General features: G+C 43.9%; 3 pseudogenes; 1 reads left to right on the top strand and 2 right to left on the bottom strand.

Moving 5' to 3' along the window:
* LOC146398979 (sushi domain-containing protein 4-like) overlaps positions 1–14,179 on the bottom strand; it is a 60,178-nt pseudogene extending 45,999 nt beyond the window's left edge.
* Positions 387–1,957, top strand: LOC146398980 (cyclin-dependent kinase 17 pseudogene; annotated as a pseudogene).
* Positions 14,180–15,771: 1,592 nt separating the features above from the next.
* LOC146398981 (mitochondrial import inner membrane translocase subunit Tim29 pseudogene) lies at positions 15,772–16,554 on the bottom strand (annotated as a pseudogene).
* Between the last annotated feature and the right edge of the window lie 2,053 nt (positions 16,555–18,607).

The following is an 18,607-nucleotide window of genomic DNA, read 5'->3' on the forward strand; positions in this document are numbered from 1 at the left end:
CTCTGCTCCTCAAAGGGGATAAGTGCATGGCCTGCGTGGCCCCGCAGCTTGAAAGCCATGTTATCTGGGGGGCTTGGCAACATATGAGGAACATGTGGCCCCTCTTGGAGGCTCAGACCCTCAGCTTGAACTGGAAGGTGGTGGCTGTGGTGGGGGCCTGTGCCTCAGAGGCCCCTCAGGTCTGCTGGCCACTGGGACCCAGACCTGCATCCAGTCTCTGTGGGTGTCAGCAGAGCTTCTTTCAGTCTGCACACTGCCTCGCTTTGCCTGGGCTCAGGACGTGGCCCCCACACTTGCTGCCTTCCGTGAATTATAATCTTTTCCTGGAGGATTGCTGCTGACTGATCAGAATGGTGCTAGCTCTGGCAGTTTCTTAAGAATTTTTTAAATCACATTCAATTTGATAGGATGAACAAATTTAAGAGAAGGCTATCCCTCAGCCTTCGAAGAAGCCAGACTATTGATGAATCATTGTCTGAATTGGCTGAACAAATGACTATTGAAGAAAACAGCAGCAAGGATAATGAGCCTATTGTGGAGAATGGCAGGCCTCCAACCTCTCACAGTATGCATTCCTTCCTCCACCAGTACACGCGGTCCTTCAGGAAGCCCCTCTTCAGAGACCACATAGCGTTATTGGAGGAGGCGTTGGTTCCTTCATGGCAATGACCAGAAATGGAAGCAGATTAGATATGGTTCATGAAAATCTAAAAATGGGATCAGATGTTGAGAGTGACCAAGCTTCAGGGACATCATCTGATGAAGTCCAGTCACCTATGGGTGTTTGTCTTAGAAATCATATACATAGACGCATCTCCATGGAGGATTTAAATAAGCAGTTATCACTGTCTGCAGATATCAGAATACCTGATGGGCATCTTGAAAAGTTGCAGATGAACCGTCCACCATTTGCTCAACCAATGAGCCAAAGGTCTTGGAGAGTTTCCTTATCAGAAAATGGGTTTGGAAAAATGGAAACCTACATCAAGTTAGAAAAGCTTGGAGAGGGTACATATGCAACAGTATATAAAGGAAGAAGTAAACTGACAGAGAATTTTGTGGCATTGAAAGAGATCCAATTGGAACATGAAGAAGGTGCGCCCTACACAGCAATAAGAGAAGTTTCACTATTAAAGGATCTAAAACATGCAAATATTGTAACCTTACATGACATTGTTCACACAGATAAGTCTTTGACCCTCGTCTTTGAGTATCTGGATAAAGATCTAAACAGTACATGGATGACTGTGGCAACATCATGGGTATGCCCAATGTAAAGCTGTTCCTATACCAGATTCTATGTGATTTGGCATATTGCCACAGAAGAAAGTTCTTGTACCAAGACTTAAAACCACAGAACCTCCTCATTAATGAAAGAGAATTAAAGCTAGCAGATTTTGGACAAGCCAGAGCCAAGTCAGTTCCCACAAAGACCTACTCAAATGAAGTTGTCATGCTGTGGTGCCAGCCACCTGATGTGCTTCTCGGTTCCTCAGAGTACTCAACACAGATTGACATGTGGGGTGTTGGTTGCATTTTCTTTGAAATGGTTTCTGGAAGACCTCTGTTTCCAACTGTGGAAGATGAACTACACTTAATCTTCTGACTGCTGGGAACTCCATCTCAGGAAACTTGGCCAGGTGTTTCTTCAAATGATGAGTTCAAGAACTACAACTTTCCAAAATATAAACCACAGCCTCTAATTAACCATCCACCCAGATTAGACTCTGAAGGAATTGAATTGATAACAAAATTTCTTCAGTATGAATCTAAGAAAAGGGTTTCAGCAGAAGAGGACATGAAACATGTGTACTTTTGAAGAATACATGCTTTACCTGAAAGTGTGTCAATATTCAGTTTGAAAGAGATTCAGTTGCAAAAGGACCTGGGTTTTTGAAATTCTTCCTATCCAGAGAAAGGTGTGTTTGTCATAAACCATTTCATGTGTCAATCATAAAATTTTGTGTGGAATCAAGTGTTTGGTTTATAAATTGATGAATAAAATTGTCAATGTAAAAGCCAATGTACAGTGCATTCCAAAACTGTGTACATTTAGCATTGCATGCACTCACTTTTCTGTTGATGTGGGCAGCTCAGTAATCCTTAAGAAAGAAATCTGACTCAGTCAAAGGAGGGATCCTGAAAGCTGCAAATGGCACAAAGACCTTTTACAAGTGACCTGACTTGATCAGTGTACATGCTATCCCTGGCACCTGAGGCAGAAGATGCATCTTGTGCTTCCCTAGTCATCAGGTTCATCACTTCGAAGCACAGATGCTATAGACTGACCCCATCAACAAGAGGGTCATTTAAGACAATGCTGATCACTCTTGCCATGGTGTATTAGCTTTTGCTGGTGGGAACATTAGCTTCATAGAGTCACCAAATACTGTATGTGGGATAAACCTGAACCTTGAACTGCCTCATAAAATGACTTTCTATTTAAGACATGGGAATAACAGAAGACAGAGCATGCTTTTTAAGTCTGATGAAATGGTTTCAAGCCCAGCCCCCAGCCTTTCTTATCAATCAAGGACTCAGATCTGAAGGCAGTTATTTATTTTGGTGGACGTGGAATGTTCATTTGTCTACACTGTCCTCTTCACAGTGGAGTCATTTTATTTCATACCTACAAATTGTTTTTGTATTTGTTGTCACAGTGTGACAATTTTTTGGTACATTTGGTTTTAAGGTCTTCTCTGCCATTAGAGCCAATAGGTTACAGCTATTGATGTAACTGTAGCTGCAATTTTTGTGCAGGACTGAGAAACACAGTGCATTATGTATTGCAGAATCATTGCTGCTAAATAACTCCTGTCTGTTTATTTAACACAACAGTTGAATGCCTGAAGAAGTTGCAGTGGCTTTATTATATGTGAATGCATCTGTTTCTCCTCACAAAGTGTTTTACTGCTGCATTTTTTGTTTGTTTGTTTTTAAAATTAAACTGCAGTGTTTCCTGGAATGTAAATTTAGCTTTGCTTAACAGTAAAATAAGTGAGCCATCTTGAACACTCTTAAGATCATGCTATGTGTTTTTTTCTGAACATTGGCAAATAGAGTAGCTAAAAAATTGATAAGCACCCTTATGTTTAGGAAACCATGTGATTCAGAAGTTGACTCAAGCAAGTGAATACCTGATATTTTGGGAATCTCGCATTAGACACCAGTAAATTAAGTCACCAAAAGTATTTATTTTTAACTTTCCTCATTTTAGAAATATTTACTGCCTATTATTGGATATTTGTATACTAATACACTTGGTGATACATTGTGCTTTAATTTAATTAAAACTAAACTCTTCTAGTTGAACATGAGAAGTCTTGTTTTTGACTGTTTTAAATACAGTTCTTTTATTCAAAAGGATGATACTTCATTGGGGAACAAGTTATTTCATTTGGGAGCTGTGTGTATGTGTGTGTTTTAATAATATTCACTTGGAATCAGCTGAAAGCTGTAATATGCCTTTGAAATGAGCCATGATAAATACAAAAGAGAGCAATGAGGACTTAGAGGATTTTTTGAAAAGCATTATGGGTATTATCTGTTTACCAGAGAGAGTAAATATTACAGTTTTAATTATGAATCTTTGAACATCATAAACACACCTTGGTGTTGTTACAGTGTTTTAATGAAGCATTTGTGTTCACCTTTAAGGACTGTTTGTTTAGTGCATCTTACAAATGATAAATCTTAATTGGTATATTTTGAAATGGTCATGTAAATTTTTGGCTTATATATCATGAAAATAAGTCATAACTTAATCCTTTTCCTGACATTCACTGTAAAACATTCAGGGGCCCTACCGTTTCTGTTCTGGAAATCTTGTAGTTTATTGTTATTTGACAGTATTAAGTGAAATTTTGTATATTTCATTTTAACTTTATTTGTGAATAGTGATTGTGGCATGTTTGGGGTGTTATTTTAATATTTCGTCATAGTGAAATTTTAATTTTTTTAAAATTTTTTTTCTGGAAGAAATGGATTCATGTGTAATGGTGAATATTGAACCATTACTGTTTTTCATATTTGTAAACTGGTTTTATGCTAAACTCTGTAGCCTAACATACTGCTGTTATTTCTAACTAATGGACACGTATTAATATTGTACTTTGAAGGTTATAAATATTATGTGGAAATTCCTCAATTTTGTTTTGAAATTTATAATAACAAAATCTTCATGTTGTTAAAATGTGAAAAAAAAAATTGAAAAAAATAAATAAAAGTCCCCCAGGTGAATCTGACCGCAGCTTGTTTTGCACAACATCAGTATGATGGAAAGAGCACTGAACTAGGAGTCAGGATGCAGGTCTTTTTTTTTTTTTCTTGTCTTTTTTGTCTTTTTAGGGCCACACCCAAGGCATATGGAGGTTCCCAGGCTAGGGGTTGAATCAGAGCCATTTCTTCCAACCTACTCCAGAGCCACAGCAATGCCAGATCCAAGCCAACTCTGCAACCTACACCACAGCTCATGAGAATGCTGGATCCTTAACCCACTAAGTAAGGCCAGAGATCAAACCCACAACCTCATGTTTCCTAGTTGGATTTGTTTCTGCTGCACCACAATGGAAACTCCAGGATGCAGGTCCTAATCCTGGTTTTGTTGTCAAGTGAATTTACACAGAGTTAATCTAATTTTACGTATACCTTTTCTTCCAAAATGCGGGGAAGGGGTTGTATTTTCCCAGAGAAAGTGGCCCCCAGGACACTAGTTGAGTGATCTTGGAAAGGAAGAGCCCAAGATGGTGGCTTTGTTCACTGTACTTACTATGTCAGCAGCCCTGTGCACACAGGGAATATTTCAATCCTTTTCCAACTACATGGTCCCCTCTCCATCATACTGGTCATGTCCCTGCTCCCTGGACCATAAGCATCCTCACCCCTGCTTAGGGATATGTAGATTCTAGTCTTAACAGAAGTTGCTTGGAATAATAGTGGCACCTCTTAAGCTGCAGGCTTTGGGTACCAGGAAATTAATATTTGTAAGTCCAAACTCTTATAAGTGAGATTACTTGGAATAAACTATTTGGAATGGAGTGAAGGGAGAGAGGGCTGGTTCATGTAGCAGTGCAAAGTGAGGAGGAGAAGAAAGGGAATCTGTGTGAATGCACAAAAAATCATCTGCCTTAATACCACCTTGCTTCTGGAGAGCACATTCCTGCTATCAAAGCATTTGAAGGGAGTTCCCACTGTGGCTCAGTGAGTTAAGCATCTGAGGTTGTCTCTGTGAGGATGTGGGTTCAATCCAAGGCCTGGCTCAGTGGGTTAAGGATCTGGTATTACTGCAAGCTGCACATAGGTCGAGATGTGGCTCAGATCCAGTTTGGCTGTGGCTGTGGTGTAGCCAGCAGCCACAGCTCTGGTTTGTCCCCCAGCCTGGGAAATTCCATATGCTGCAGTGATAAAAAGAAAAATGTCAAAGCATTTATTGCAAATGAACTTTTTTCTTTTTTACATTTGTACCTCTCAAAGTTCCCTGAAGTCTCAGTAGGGTAAGGATCCAGCATTGTCTCTGCTGTGGCATGGGTTCAATCCCTAGCCTGAAACCTTCTGTATGCTGCAGGCATAAACAAAAACAAATAAATAAGTAAAAATATAATAAAATCCGTGTGTCGGGCAGAACTGCCTGACAGCAGGGAAATCTGGAAGGAGTCCAGGTCACACTGACAGGACCTGAGCTAGAACAGATTTGTCCCTAAATCACCAGTTAAGTCTGAGAAGGCTCTTACCTTCTCTGAGACTCAGTTTCCCTACTGATCAAACAAAAACTAAATGCAAACAAGGGCCTGAATTATCTGATTACGGAGTCCCTTCAACTCTGAATGTTGATGATCCTTTTTGGCATAACACTGGGTTGTGTAACTGATGACAATTGGGATTTTGTGACACCAAGAAGAAAATCAGACCTAATGCTGGAGAGGAAAAAGTGCTGGCTGAGAACTAGTCACAGATCCACTGCTTACTCCTCAGCTGTGTGACTTGGACAAAGAAGATGAATGTCGCTGAGCCTCAGTTTCCTAATCAGGAAATGAGGACAATAGGACTTGCCTTGTAGGGTTCAATGAGATAGTGAATCTGACTGTACTTTTAAACTCTAGTGACCTATAAAGATGTGAGTATTTATTATTGTTATCAGGCTTATCACCATGCCAAAAAAATCCATTAGCCTTCCAAGAATTACCTGACAAGGGAAATAAATGAATTCAGCAGCCCTTACCATTTGGCCAGTATAAATCTTAATCAAGGAATAAAGACAATTTATAAATCAGGGGACAAAAGAATTTAGCTTTGTCCCTACTATACAACACGTGTGGAGTAGACAAGTACCCTCCCCTCACCCCTGTGAGCCACGTCCAGAGGCTCAGACTGTGATGGTTTTCTCCACTGCAAGGGTAACAGATTAATGTCTTTATACAAACTTTTCAAAGACCAACAAAGTCACCATTTTATTTCTTTTTTATGGCTGCACTTGCAGCATATGGAAGGTCCCCACCAAGGGGTTGAATCTCAGCTGCCATCTAAGCCACAGCCACAGCAATGCCAGATCTGAGCTGCATCTGCGACCTACACTGTAGTTCACAGCAATGCTGGATCCTTAACTCATTGATCAAGGCCAGGGATCAAATCTGCATCCTCATGGATGTGAGTAGTCAGGTTCTTAACCTGCTGAGTCACAGCAGGAACTCCAAAATCACCATTTTGATTCAAAATAATTATACCATCATGCTGAGAAAGGCAATACCTGTTATTCCAAACTTCCTAAAATGATGCTTCCAGCACAACATTGTGACTGGAAATGAGGAGGCCTGTGCCATCGATCAGAAGCACCTTGCTTAATCCAAAAAGCTGACTCTCTACTGCCTTCCCCACACATCTGGAGCCAAGTGTTAAGAATTGTGCTGACAGACCAGTACAAGAGAAGCCTCTACTCCCAGGTGGTTTTGCACTCCCCTTTTTGGAATTGCTATGCAATACATAGTTACCTACAAAGGTGGAAAGATGCTTACCTAAATAGGCCTAAGCCTTTTTTTCCCCCCTAGGATGACAAAGAAACAGAAGACCCTCATCTTGGGCAATAGTGAGGAAGCTCATTGGTTTCCTTTGTTCTCTGATGTTTTTGAGCTTATCTGTCTTTTAGGCACTGGGTGGGTACCTTGGTTCATAGGTTTCAGCAAGTAAGTTTTAAGATGCAAATGAAATAAAATTTTAGTTTCTATAACTTAAGGAAATAATAGCTTGCTTGGACTGCATGTAAGAGGAAAAAGTAAATTTATTTTTAAAAACCTAAATTCTTTGTATAAATTTTGACTGTAAAAAATACCTTGGAAATAAAAGCAAAGATATCAAGTCCTTTAAGGGTTAACACATAAATTACCCATCCTTCATAATTTCCATAAGGAGGAGCAAATTTGATGTTTGATAAATGTATGTCAAATCAAATTATCTTAAAAGTGTCATAAAGAAGACAGACACTAAATCAGAACAAGAGTTCACATAGCATTATTATAAAAGCTCCATCCTCCAAATCAATAATGGTGTTAAGAGAAAGTGAAACCCCTTCTAATGATATTGATGAAATATAAATTCTATGCCTATTGGCAGTTCAGGGCTAGAATTATTTCCTGATTCACAGTTTTTCCTATTTCAGCCTTGTCAATCATGAGAGATATGTCATGAACAATTTGGCATTGCAATTAAACTCAGTGACTTCTTTTAAACTCTAAAAGTATATCCAAAGAGTAAACACAAACAAGCAAAATATATACACACACATATAGATACACACACCTACATATAAAGTTGTTTCAACCAACAGACTTAGAGATAATTAGTAGAAGTAAATGAATATTTTGTCATGACCAATAAATTTAGGAATAATTGCTAGAAATAAACATATACCTTATCAATCAATCATTACTTGCCACAGTTCTTTCTTTCCTTAAATGAATCATGTCTAACACAGAACTTGATAAGGTGTAATTGATTTATTCCTCTAACACATGCATCTTCCATATCATTAGACACAGTTTGGGGCCAATATATTTCCTGCACATTTTATTGAGGAACATAAGTGCTGAGTTGGCAGTGCACTAATAAATAGCCCCAATGTTATCTGAGTTGCTCTCTTGCATTGACAAAAATGGTGATAAATCAGATGATAATTGAGACAGAGAAGGAGGATGATTATTTGTAATGTCCAGATGCATTTCTCCCCTGCCCCAGCCCTGACCTCACACACAGGCTCCTCCATCAGGCTGCAGGATCAGCTTTGAAGCAGAGTGCATCCCAAGGTACCAGCCAGTCTGGCACCCAGCCCTGTACCCCAGTGGCCACATGCCCATCATGTGAGTGGCTTCCATGTGGTAGAGTGGGGGTGGGGGAGCACTTTACCTTCCTGCACACACATGGGCTTATCACTTGGGACTCAGCCGAGGGTTCATTTCAGGTGTTTCATACACAATCTCATTGTAGAACCCTTCAGCATGAATCTGTCTTGGCAGTGCAACTGAGTGACAGAGCTTTCAAAGAAAACCCCTCCGCTGGGCATCCTGAAGCCATTCTTGGGAATGCCTGGGTCAGTGCACACCTGAAGGTCATCGAACCCTACATGGACAGAGAGAAGAAAAAGTGCCTCTGAGTGTTCTCCTCAGATGCCAAGGGTCTTCCAGTATCCACGGCAGACATTGTCCACTTTCTAACTCTGTGGGCCACTCAACTACACCAACAAAAGAGCCAAGGTCATAAACATCCCAGTGCACTCAGTTGCTCTGCTTTTTTTGCCCTTTGCTTAGTCAAGGGCCCATAAGTGATTGAAGTTCCATGGCCCCATCAGTCCTTCAAGGAAATCCTAGGAGTAGGGAGATGGGGAAAGTAAATGACAAAAGGTACAAAACAGGAAACGTCATGGCCAAAATAGAAAGTGCAGAAGGGATCCAAGGAAGGTGAAATACTAGGAAAGGGGGAGATGGGTAAGATGCCAAGGATAGAACCAACTTTGCAGAAGAAGGTACTGGGGGATGGCATGAGTGATGGCTGGGCTGGGAGACAGCAGGAGTGTCTTGGGAGCAACAGGTGGCTGAGAGCACTCTAAGGCATGCGAGGGAGGAGGTATGCTGCCCACTGCCCTCACCCCCAGCTGCCAGGCCTGGTCCATGTTCCTCCTCCTCTGAGGGGCCTTCCTTGAGCCTGCCCTCCCCCACCCAACTCCTTTCTCCACCACTGAAACACAAACGCAGCCCTATATGGATGACCAGTAGGCACATGAAAAAATGCTCAACATCACTAATTATTAGAGAATTGCCAATCAAAACTACAATGAGGTACCACATCACACCAATCAGAATGGCCATCATTAATAAGTTAAGAAATAACAAATGCTGGAGAGGGTGTGGAAAGATGGGAACCCTCTTGCATTGTTGGTGGGAGTGTAAATTGGTACAACCACTATGGAAAACAGTATGGAGGTACCTCAGAAAATTAAATATAGAACTACCATATGACCCAGCAATCCTACTCCTCAGCACATTTCCAGATAAAACTTTCATTCAAAAAGACACATGCACCCCTATGTTCATTGTGGCACTATTCACAATAGCCAAGACGTGGAAACAACCTAAATGTCCATTGACAGGTGAGTGGATAATGATATGGTACATATACACAATGGAATACTACTCAGCCATAAAAAAGAACAGAATATTGCCATTTGCACAACATGGATGCAACTAGAGATTCTCATATTCAGTGAAGTAAGATAGAAAGAGAAAGACAAACACCATATGTTATCACTTACATGCAGAATCTAAAATATAGTGTACACAGACACACGCATACACACACACAGATATAAAATAAAATATAACACAAATGGACCTATCTACAAAACAGAAACAGACTCACAGGCACAGAGAACAGACTTGTGGTTGCCAAGGGGGAGGAGGAGGGAGTGTGAGGGACTGGGAGTTTGGGGTTAGTAGAGGCAAACTATTAAATTTAGGATGGACAATCAATGAGGTCCTGCTGTACAGAACAGGGAACTTATCCAGTGTCTTGGGATAGAACATGATGGGTGATAATATGAGACAAAGAATGTATGGGTCAAAGAATGACTGGGTCACTTTACTGTACAGCAGAAACTGGCACAACATTGTAAACCAACTATACTTAAAAAAAATCATTTGGAGAATGGCCACCTCTCATTCTGGGTTATGAGCCCCTCAGGACTGGTGCTCAGACTTTTTTACTTTTGTACCCACAGAATCTATCACAATCCTGCACAGAATGTGCTCCCTCGGTGTCTGATGAGTGAACAAAGAGAGTTGGCAAAGGGAGTGGGAGACCTACTGGGGTGACCCTCAAGGGCCAGCTAAGTGTGGAGCCCAGCGTGGAGCCATGGAGCAGGATGGTAGGGACCACGAGGTCAATGGAATGCAGCTTGTGGGATTCAGTGGAGGTGGGCCCTGAGCTTGGCTTGGAGATCCATGTCTGGCTGAGATGTGGTGGACTTGAGAGCACAGGGCTGCCAGAGGCAGTAAAGAGGGCACTAGAGTATGAGACATCCTGGTCCAATTTTTTTTTTTTTTTACCACATCTGCAGCATAAGGAAGTTCCTGGGCCAGGATTGAAACCATGCCACAGGTGCAGCCTGAGCCACAGCAGTGACAATGCCAGATCCCTAACCTGCTGTGCCACTAGGGAACTCTAAGGTGATCTTGAAGCAAAGAGGATGTCGAGAGCTGACAGGGGAGGCCAAGGATAAGGAGGGGGTCCACTGTGGGCACAAGGCTCCAATGTACCATGCGAGGCAAAGGATGGAGGCATTCCAGAGAACCTTAAGCCCCTGCACACCATGAAGTCCTCTACTCCACTTTCTTACAAATCAACCAACAAGGAGTTCCCATCATGCCTCAGGGGTTAACTAGCCTGACTAATATCCATGAGGACATGGGTTCGATCCCTTGCCTCACTCAGTGGGTTAAGGATCCCACATTGCTATGACTGTGGTGTAGGCTGGCGGCTACAGCTTGGATTGGACCCTTAGCCTGGGAACCTCCATATGCTGTGGGTGCAGCTCTAAAAAGACCAATGCCAAAAAAATATATAATCAACCAAGTCCTTACTGAATAAATGCCAAGAACAAACATGCGTGACTCCAACTGGACATGGTTGGTGAGCCCACCCACCCCACCCCCAGTGCAGCTGCTGGTAGCAGGTCAGGACATGGCTGCCTTAGAAAATCTCAGTCCAGACCCAGAGGCAGCATTCCTGGGGCTCATGGCAGATTTACTTGGTTTCCAGGTGATGCCAAGATTCCGGGCTCATGAGACACCTGATCCCCTGTACCACACTGGGCTTGCAAGGCAGTTGATTTCCCACCCCAATGTTCATGGGCTCAGTCACCACTCTCCCCGGCTGACCTCATGACCCCACATTCTGCCAGCACTGCTGCACTGCAAGTCACACACTGCACGTGACACCATGGTGGCAGGAGGTCCAGCAGTTGTAATGTGCTCTGTCCACTGAGGACACCAGGCTACAGACTGGGTGGAAAGCAAAGGTGGGAAGCAGGGAAGTAGACAGTGAACACCTCTGACTCTCCTACACCTTTAAATGGGAGCGGGTCTGCTGTTTTATCAAACAGAATATGCTTTGACAAAGGAGACACTGCCCAGGCCCCCCCTTACCTGCAGTCACCTGCCTGCCACACCATGAGCAGCCCAACAGCACAGAATGCATTCAAGCCCCATGGAGGGTGAAGGATGCCCATCTGGGGGAGGGCAATAAAGCACTGGCAATCTGTTAAGTGATGGCTTCATGTTTGTATTCCAAGGGAAGGTACTGGAGAGTGTCAGCTGCTTTCAAGTTATGAAGGTCAAGGATTTCTTTCCAAATCAGGTCATCTCAGGGCGACCCCTACAAATGTATTTGCATTATGGTATTGAGGTGGAATGAGCAGAAAATGCATTCTGATCCACCCCAGCCTAGACAGGGCATGAGCAGAAACACACAGATCTCTTCAGGCAGTCTGTGGGAGAAAGCTGTCACACATACACCCTATGTCCAACAGAGCCTCTCTGTTCCAACAGCACTGGGCAGGGGACACTGATCAGGCAGTGGGTGGCCACAGAAGGGTAACCAAGGGTAAGAGGAGGGGACAGGGTTCTGGAAGGTGAATCCTCACAGCTGGGCAGACACCAGCCAGGCAGGGGGACGGAAGGCACTGTGGGGAGAGGTTGGGGGCATGGGAGTGGGCTGAGCACCTTTCAGGAAAGAGGTAGCTCTGCCAGGCTGGGGGCAGGTGTGAGCTAAGGGTTTGGAGTCAATGAGGAGGCGGGGTGGGGGTTGTGCCAAATACTGAGAGCTTTGAACAAAGACATGACCAGGGTCAGATGTGTATTTTTGAATGATCTTTCTTGAACCCACACAGACAACTGACTGATATAGACTAAGCAGGAGGCAGGAAGCTCATCATAAGTGCTTCTCAGGCCTCCAGCTGCACCTCAGGAGCACAGGGACACCTTTGTACATGGACAACCACTGGTCCAGGCTCTCTAGCTGAGGTGGGGCCCAGAAGCCCCACATTTTAGAAAGCTCTCCCATTGACTCTGAGGCAGCTGGTCCCACACCTGCCCAAGGACAAGTATCTGAGAATGTGGGATCTCAAGGATGGATGGATAGAGAGACAGCTGGGTGGATGGATAGAGGATAGGTGGGTGGAAGGGTAGGTGGATAGAAGATAAGTGGGTGGGTGAGTGGATGGATGGATAGAGGATGGATGGATGGATGTAGATGGATGGATGGATGGATGAATAAATATGGATGGATGCAGAGAGGATAGGAGGGTGGATGGATGGACAGAGGATCAGTAGATAGGTGGATAAGAGGATAAGTGTGTGAGTGGCTGGATAGATGGAGGATAGGAGGGTGGATGGATAGAGGATAGATGGATGGATAGAGGATAAGAGGGTGGATGGATGGATGGATGGATAGATGGATGGAAAAATGATAGATGGATAGATGGATGGATGGAGAATAGATGGATGGACAGAGGATAAGAGGGTGGATGGATGAACAGATGGACAGAAGATGAATGGCTGAAGGGTGGGTGGGTGGATGAGTAGATGGCGCCACATGCTCTGCTGGGCTCATCAGGCTACCATTCCTACCTCATCCCAACAAAGATTCACAACTATGGCTCTGATATTCCCAGAAGCTGATGTGCGCCACAGACAAAGAGGGTGTGAACACTCTCCCCCATCACAAACACACTCTCTCCTAATGACCTCTCAGCCTCAGTAGACTGTGTTTCTTAGATTTTTATAACCTTCCAATCCATATCCTCAAACACCCAGTCCTCCTCCTCCCTCTCCACTCAGGGAAGCACCCAAGGCAGGTTGATGCTAAGGATTTGGCCAGGACATCTGTTCCTTTCCAACCAGCACACAGGCACCTCTTGGACAGCTGCACCCTGCTCACAGAGGAGCCATGCTGACTGCAGGGGCCCAGGCTCCACCCCTCTTCTTGTTACATCTCTCTGTCCCCAGCCAGAGATGTTCTCTGTCAGAGGAGGACAGACATTCAAGAAAGTGCTGAAGATGCAGCCCTGAATCCATCAGAAAATTGCCTCCAGCTCTCATAAATAAATGATGACAGTGTCATCGAAATGACTATGGGAGAGCAGCAGAATTTCCTGACAAGCCCAAATCTGTACTCCTTCTTTGCTTATTCTTTTCTTTTCTTTTTGTAATTTTTATTTTTTTAAAGTATAACTGATTTTCAGTTCTGCCAATTTCTGCTGTACAGCACAGTGACCCAGTCATATAGATAGATAGATAGATAGATAGATAGATAGATAGATAGATAGATAGATAGATACATAGATACATAGATACATAGATAGATAGATAGATAGATGTTCTTATTCTCATAATATCTTCTATCATGTTCATCTCAAGAAACTGGATAAAGATCTCTGTGCTGTACAGTAGGACCTCATTGCTTATCCATTGTAAATGTAATAGTTTGCATCTATCAACCCCCAACTCCTGTCCATCCTACTCTCTCCCTTCCTTTTCAAAAGAGCAACCAACCCTTTCTCTGCTTTCACAACACCATAGCTGGCCGTTGGATCTCTTCCTGTGCCCAGGACAGTACTGATGATCAGGATGCTGCCAGCCATGGAGGCCAGCCCCTGGCTCAGAAGAGAGAAATAATAACAAGCAGTAAAAAGAGAGCAATCAGAAAATGGGATGGTACAAGAAGAAAATATTCTTCCTTTTGGACAACTAATCCCATTGAGCAAGGTAGTAATTTTCTAGGGCCTGCCACGGTCTCAGACTCCACTTTTCAAATCACCCCCTGGTGGATCAGCTCCCAGCACAGGTCCTTTTTCTGTAGGTCTGTTCTCTTAATGTCTTTCTGTAATGTGGATGATCAGCCCCATCAGATAACACATCCATTAAGGAGGTGGGCTGCTTTAGGTGTTAGGGAAGAGGATGGAAAATAATGCGCACTGCCCAAATAAACTTTATTTTCCTTTTTTCTTTTTGGTTATTTCATGTCTTGGTTTATTAACTAGCTATAGGTCACATAGGTGACAGAGGTAGTGACATTCCTTTTAGTATTTTAGTTTTAAAAGTATGATTACCATAACCCAGCTCTGAATACCAACATATCCTTTCCATAGAATTCTGTGTTTTCAGGGTTATTGAAGTAAAACATAACCAGAAGCTATGATTCCGTATTGATTTCCAGATCAGAAAATGCTTTGTCCCTCCAAGTCATTTAACATCAGTATCCGTACATGCATGGTAAAAGCAGCTTGGTTTTGAGTGGTTTTTCTGGCCACACCTGTGGAATCTGGAAGGTCCCTGGCCAAGGATCAAATCCACACCAATGTTATGTGTCACAGCTATGGCAATGCCAGATCATTAACCCACTGTGCCACATGGGAACTTCCAAAGCAGGTTGTTTTGAGGGTTCCTGTTGTGGCTCAATGGGTTAAGAATCTAACTGGTATCCATGATGATGAGAGTTCAATCCCTGGCTTCACTCAGTGGGTTAAAGGATCTGGCATTGCAGCAAGCTGCAGTAGAGATCACAAGATGCTGCTTGGATCCTGCATTGCTGTGGCTGCAGCAATCCCTAGACTGTGAGACTTCCATCTGTCATGGGTGTAGCCCTAAAAAATAGGGGTGGGGGAGGTTGTTTTTGCAAAATGTTTTGTCATAAAATCCAAATAATCATACCAATATTAACTTCCTGGGTTGGGAATGATTACATAAGTTATGATTTGGGGGAGGCTGGGTGAAGATACACAGGATGCCTATTTTTCCAGTCTCCTCTGAAACCATAATTATTTTAAAATTACTTTTTAAAAAACATGCTAGTCATGGAAACAGGGGATAAACATTTCAGTTCAAATTTTAAAATGAAAATCTAAAAGTTCTTAGGAGAGCTTGGGAGTCACCTAACAATTGTGATACTTTAGTAGGGGGGGGAGGGGGAAATAAGCCCAGTGCAAAGGCTTATTTCCATCTAAGGCTCCTCCCTACTTCCGGCAGTGATAAGTGTTACAAGGCATGTTGCTCTGCTCTTCCCAACTCTGAGACCAAGGAGGCTCTGAATTAGCATCAACTCAAAAGGAGCAGGCGAGAGAGAGGCCCTCAATTTTTGAAAACCCACGGAGAGATCACCGTACACAATTTATTTCCATCGCTCTACATTTGAGGCTGATTCTCACCAACCACACAATCCTGGGTTGGCAGGGTTTCATCTAGCGACTTCCAGGGGCGCCAGTGGGTTGGCTTGGCTCAGGGCGAGCTGGTCCTTCTTCTGCTTCTGCAGGACCTGCTCCTCCCACAGTGCCTGCTCCACCTGATCCACGGTGAGTACTACAGGCCTGTACTTCTCATGGAAGAGCCGCTCCTTGGCCTCTGAGTGCAGCTGGTGGGGCCCGACAACACGCAGATGTGCTGGCAGGTGCAGGAACTCGTCATCCTTGATGTCACAGTCGTGCATCCGGATCCCCAGCACCCACCAGTGGCCCAGGAAGCCCACATCCAAGATCAGGTCAGGGAAGTCCGCCCAGTGGGGATGCAGGTAGCAGCAGCGGGTCTGGTAGGGCTGAACTGGGCGTCAAAGGGTGCCTCGTACACCAGTGAGCAGAGGCCCATGTTCACGTGGCACAGGCAGCCGCGACCCCGCAGCCAGAGCAGCCGCCGCACAAATGCTTTGGAGTCCCAGCTGCGTGTGGCAAGCGCCAGCAGCAGGAGAGGCCCTGGCGCAGCCGCAGTGCCTCCTCAAAAGTTGCCCCGCTTGGCGCTAGGTCGCCGCAGGCTGCCGCACCGCCCAGCAGCCCCACGTACAGGGCTTCCTGCCTGGGCCATGCTCCTGCGCTGCCGCTGCCTCGTCCCTTCAGGCCTCTGCATAGTCTTGGAGCAGCACACAGGTCCTGGCTCCCAACAGTGCCCACACGCCAGGCTTTCTGGCCTCAGCGTCACCCGCCTCCCCAGGGCTTTGGGACAAAAACCTCTTCAGTGCAGCCGCCGCCATCCTCTTCCAGCTTGGAGTCCTGCTCAAATACTCTTATCCTAGGAACCAGAGTCCTGAGGTGCTGATTGCTGTCTTTCTTTTTGCTTTTTAGGCCATACCTGGAGCATATGGAAGTTCCCAGGCCAAGGGCTGAATCACAGCTGCAGCTGCCAGCCCACACCACGGCCAGGGCATGGCCATGGTTCTGAGCCACCGACCCTATAGCTTGTGGCAACGCTAGATTGTTAATGCAGTGAGCGAGTCCAGGGATTGAACCCGCATCCTCACAGACACTATGTCAGGTTCTTAACTCTCTAAGCCACAGCAGGAACTCCTCTCAATTGCTTTCACTCCAATTCTTCAAATTCTACATATGCTTTAGAGCTTAGTAGCCATGGCTTGGAGAAAAGAGAATTCTTTTCTTATTTCTGCCAATTTCTGCTGTACAGCACAGTGACCCAGCCATATATATATATACACACACATTCTTATTCTCATATTACCTTCTATCATGTTCTATCTCAAGAGACTGGATATAGATCCCTGTGCTGTACACCAGGACCTCATTGCTCTCATTGCTTATCCATTCTAAATGTATTTATCCAGAATTATTTCCAATATGTTTCTGGGAAAGGGAACATTCCACCTCACACCAGTCAGAATGGCCATCATTAATAAGTTCACAAGTAACAAATGCTAGAGATGGTGTGGAGAAAAGGGAACCCTCTTACACTGCTGTGGGAATATAAATTGATACAACCTCTATGGAAAACAGTATGGCAGTACCTCAGAAAACTAAATATAGAACTACCATAGGACCCAGCAATCCCACTCTTCAGCACATATCCAGAAAAAACGTTCCTTGAAAAACACACATGCAACTGTATGTTCACTGCAGCACCATTCGCAATCGCCAAGACATGGAAACAACCATCAAGAGATGAATAAATGAAGAAGTGGTATATATACCAATGGAATACTACTCAGTCATAAAAAAAGAACAAAATAATGTCATTCGCAGCAACATGGTTGGAACTAGAGACTCTCATACTAAGTGAAGTAAGTCAGACAGAGAAAGACAAATACCATATGATATCACTTATATCTGGAATCTAACATACAGCACAAATAAACGTTTCCACAGAAAAGAAAACCATGGACTTGGAGAATAGACTTCTAGTTCTCAAAGGGGGAGGGGAAGGGAGGGTGGTGGACTGGGAATCTGGGGTTCATAGATGCAAACTATTGCCCTTGGAATGGATAAGCAATGAGGTCCTGCTGTACAGCACTGGGAAGTATATCTAGTCACTTATGATGGAGCATGATAATGTGAGAAAAAGAATGTATATATGTATGTGTGACTGGGTCACTTGGCTGTATAGTAGAAAATTGACAGAACATTGTAAATGAACTATAATGGAAAAAATAAAAATCATTTAAAAAAATGAAAAGGGAACATTCCATTTTAATAAGCCCTTGCAAGCAGGATCCCCTAACAAACAGTTCCCACAAAGTTCACTGCAGAGTGCAACATCTGTATACATGATGGTTCATTTTATGTGTCCCATGGACTAGGACATGGGAAGATATTTGGTCAAAGCTTTAGTCTGGCTGTGTTGGTGGGGGTGTTCCTGGATGAGATGTACTTGGGAGTGGGCAGATGGAGTAAAGTGGATTGCCCTCCCTAATGTGGTGAGCCTCACCCAATCAGTCGATGGACTGCCTGACTCTAAAAGGGAAGTAGAAAGAATTCTTGCTCTCTCCTGTCTTTGAGAGGGCACTTTGATCTTCTCCTGCCTTCAGACTCAGGAGGGACTTACACCATCGGCTTTCCTGGTCCTCAGGCCTTTGGACTTTGACCGGACTGACATCCTTGGCTCTCTTGGGTCTCCAGGCTGGAGATCTCGGACTGCCTGGCCTCTGTAATTGTGTTGGCCCATTCCCTATAGCACATGCAAGTGGCCTATGTCCTGTTGGTTTTGTTTTCTCTGGGGAACCCAGACTAATACAGTCTTCCTAATTCATGCATTTTTTAACATGTTTATATTGTTCATTCCTGAATCTCTTTCCAATC

Source organism: Sus scrofa, chromosome 10, assembly GCF_054392235.1.
Source record: "Sus scrofa isolate SSC_HxYL_T2T_F1_AM1 chromosome 10, Sscrofa_HxYL_maternal_Yorkshire_Landrace_v2.0, whole genome shotgun sequence".
Classification (NCBI taxonomy): Eukaryota; Metazoa; Chordata; class Mammalia; order Artiodactyla; family Suidae; genus Sus; species Sus scrofa.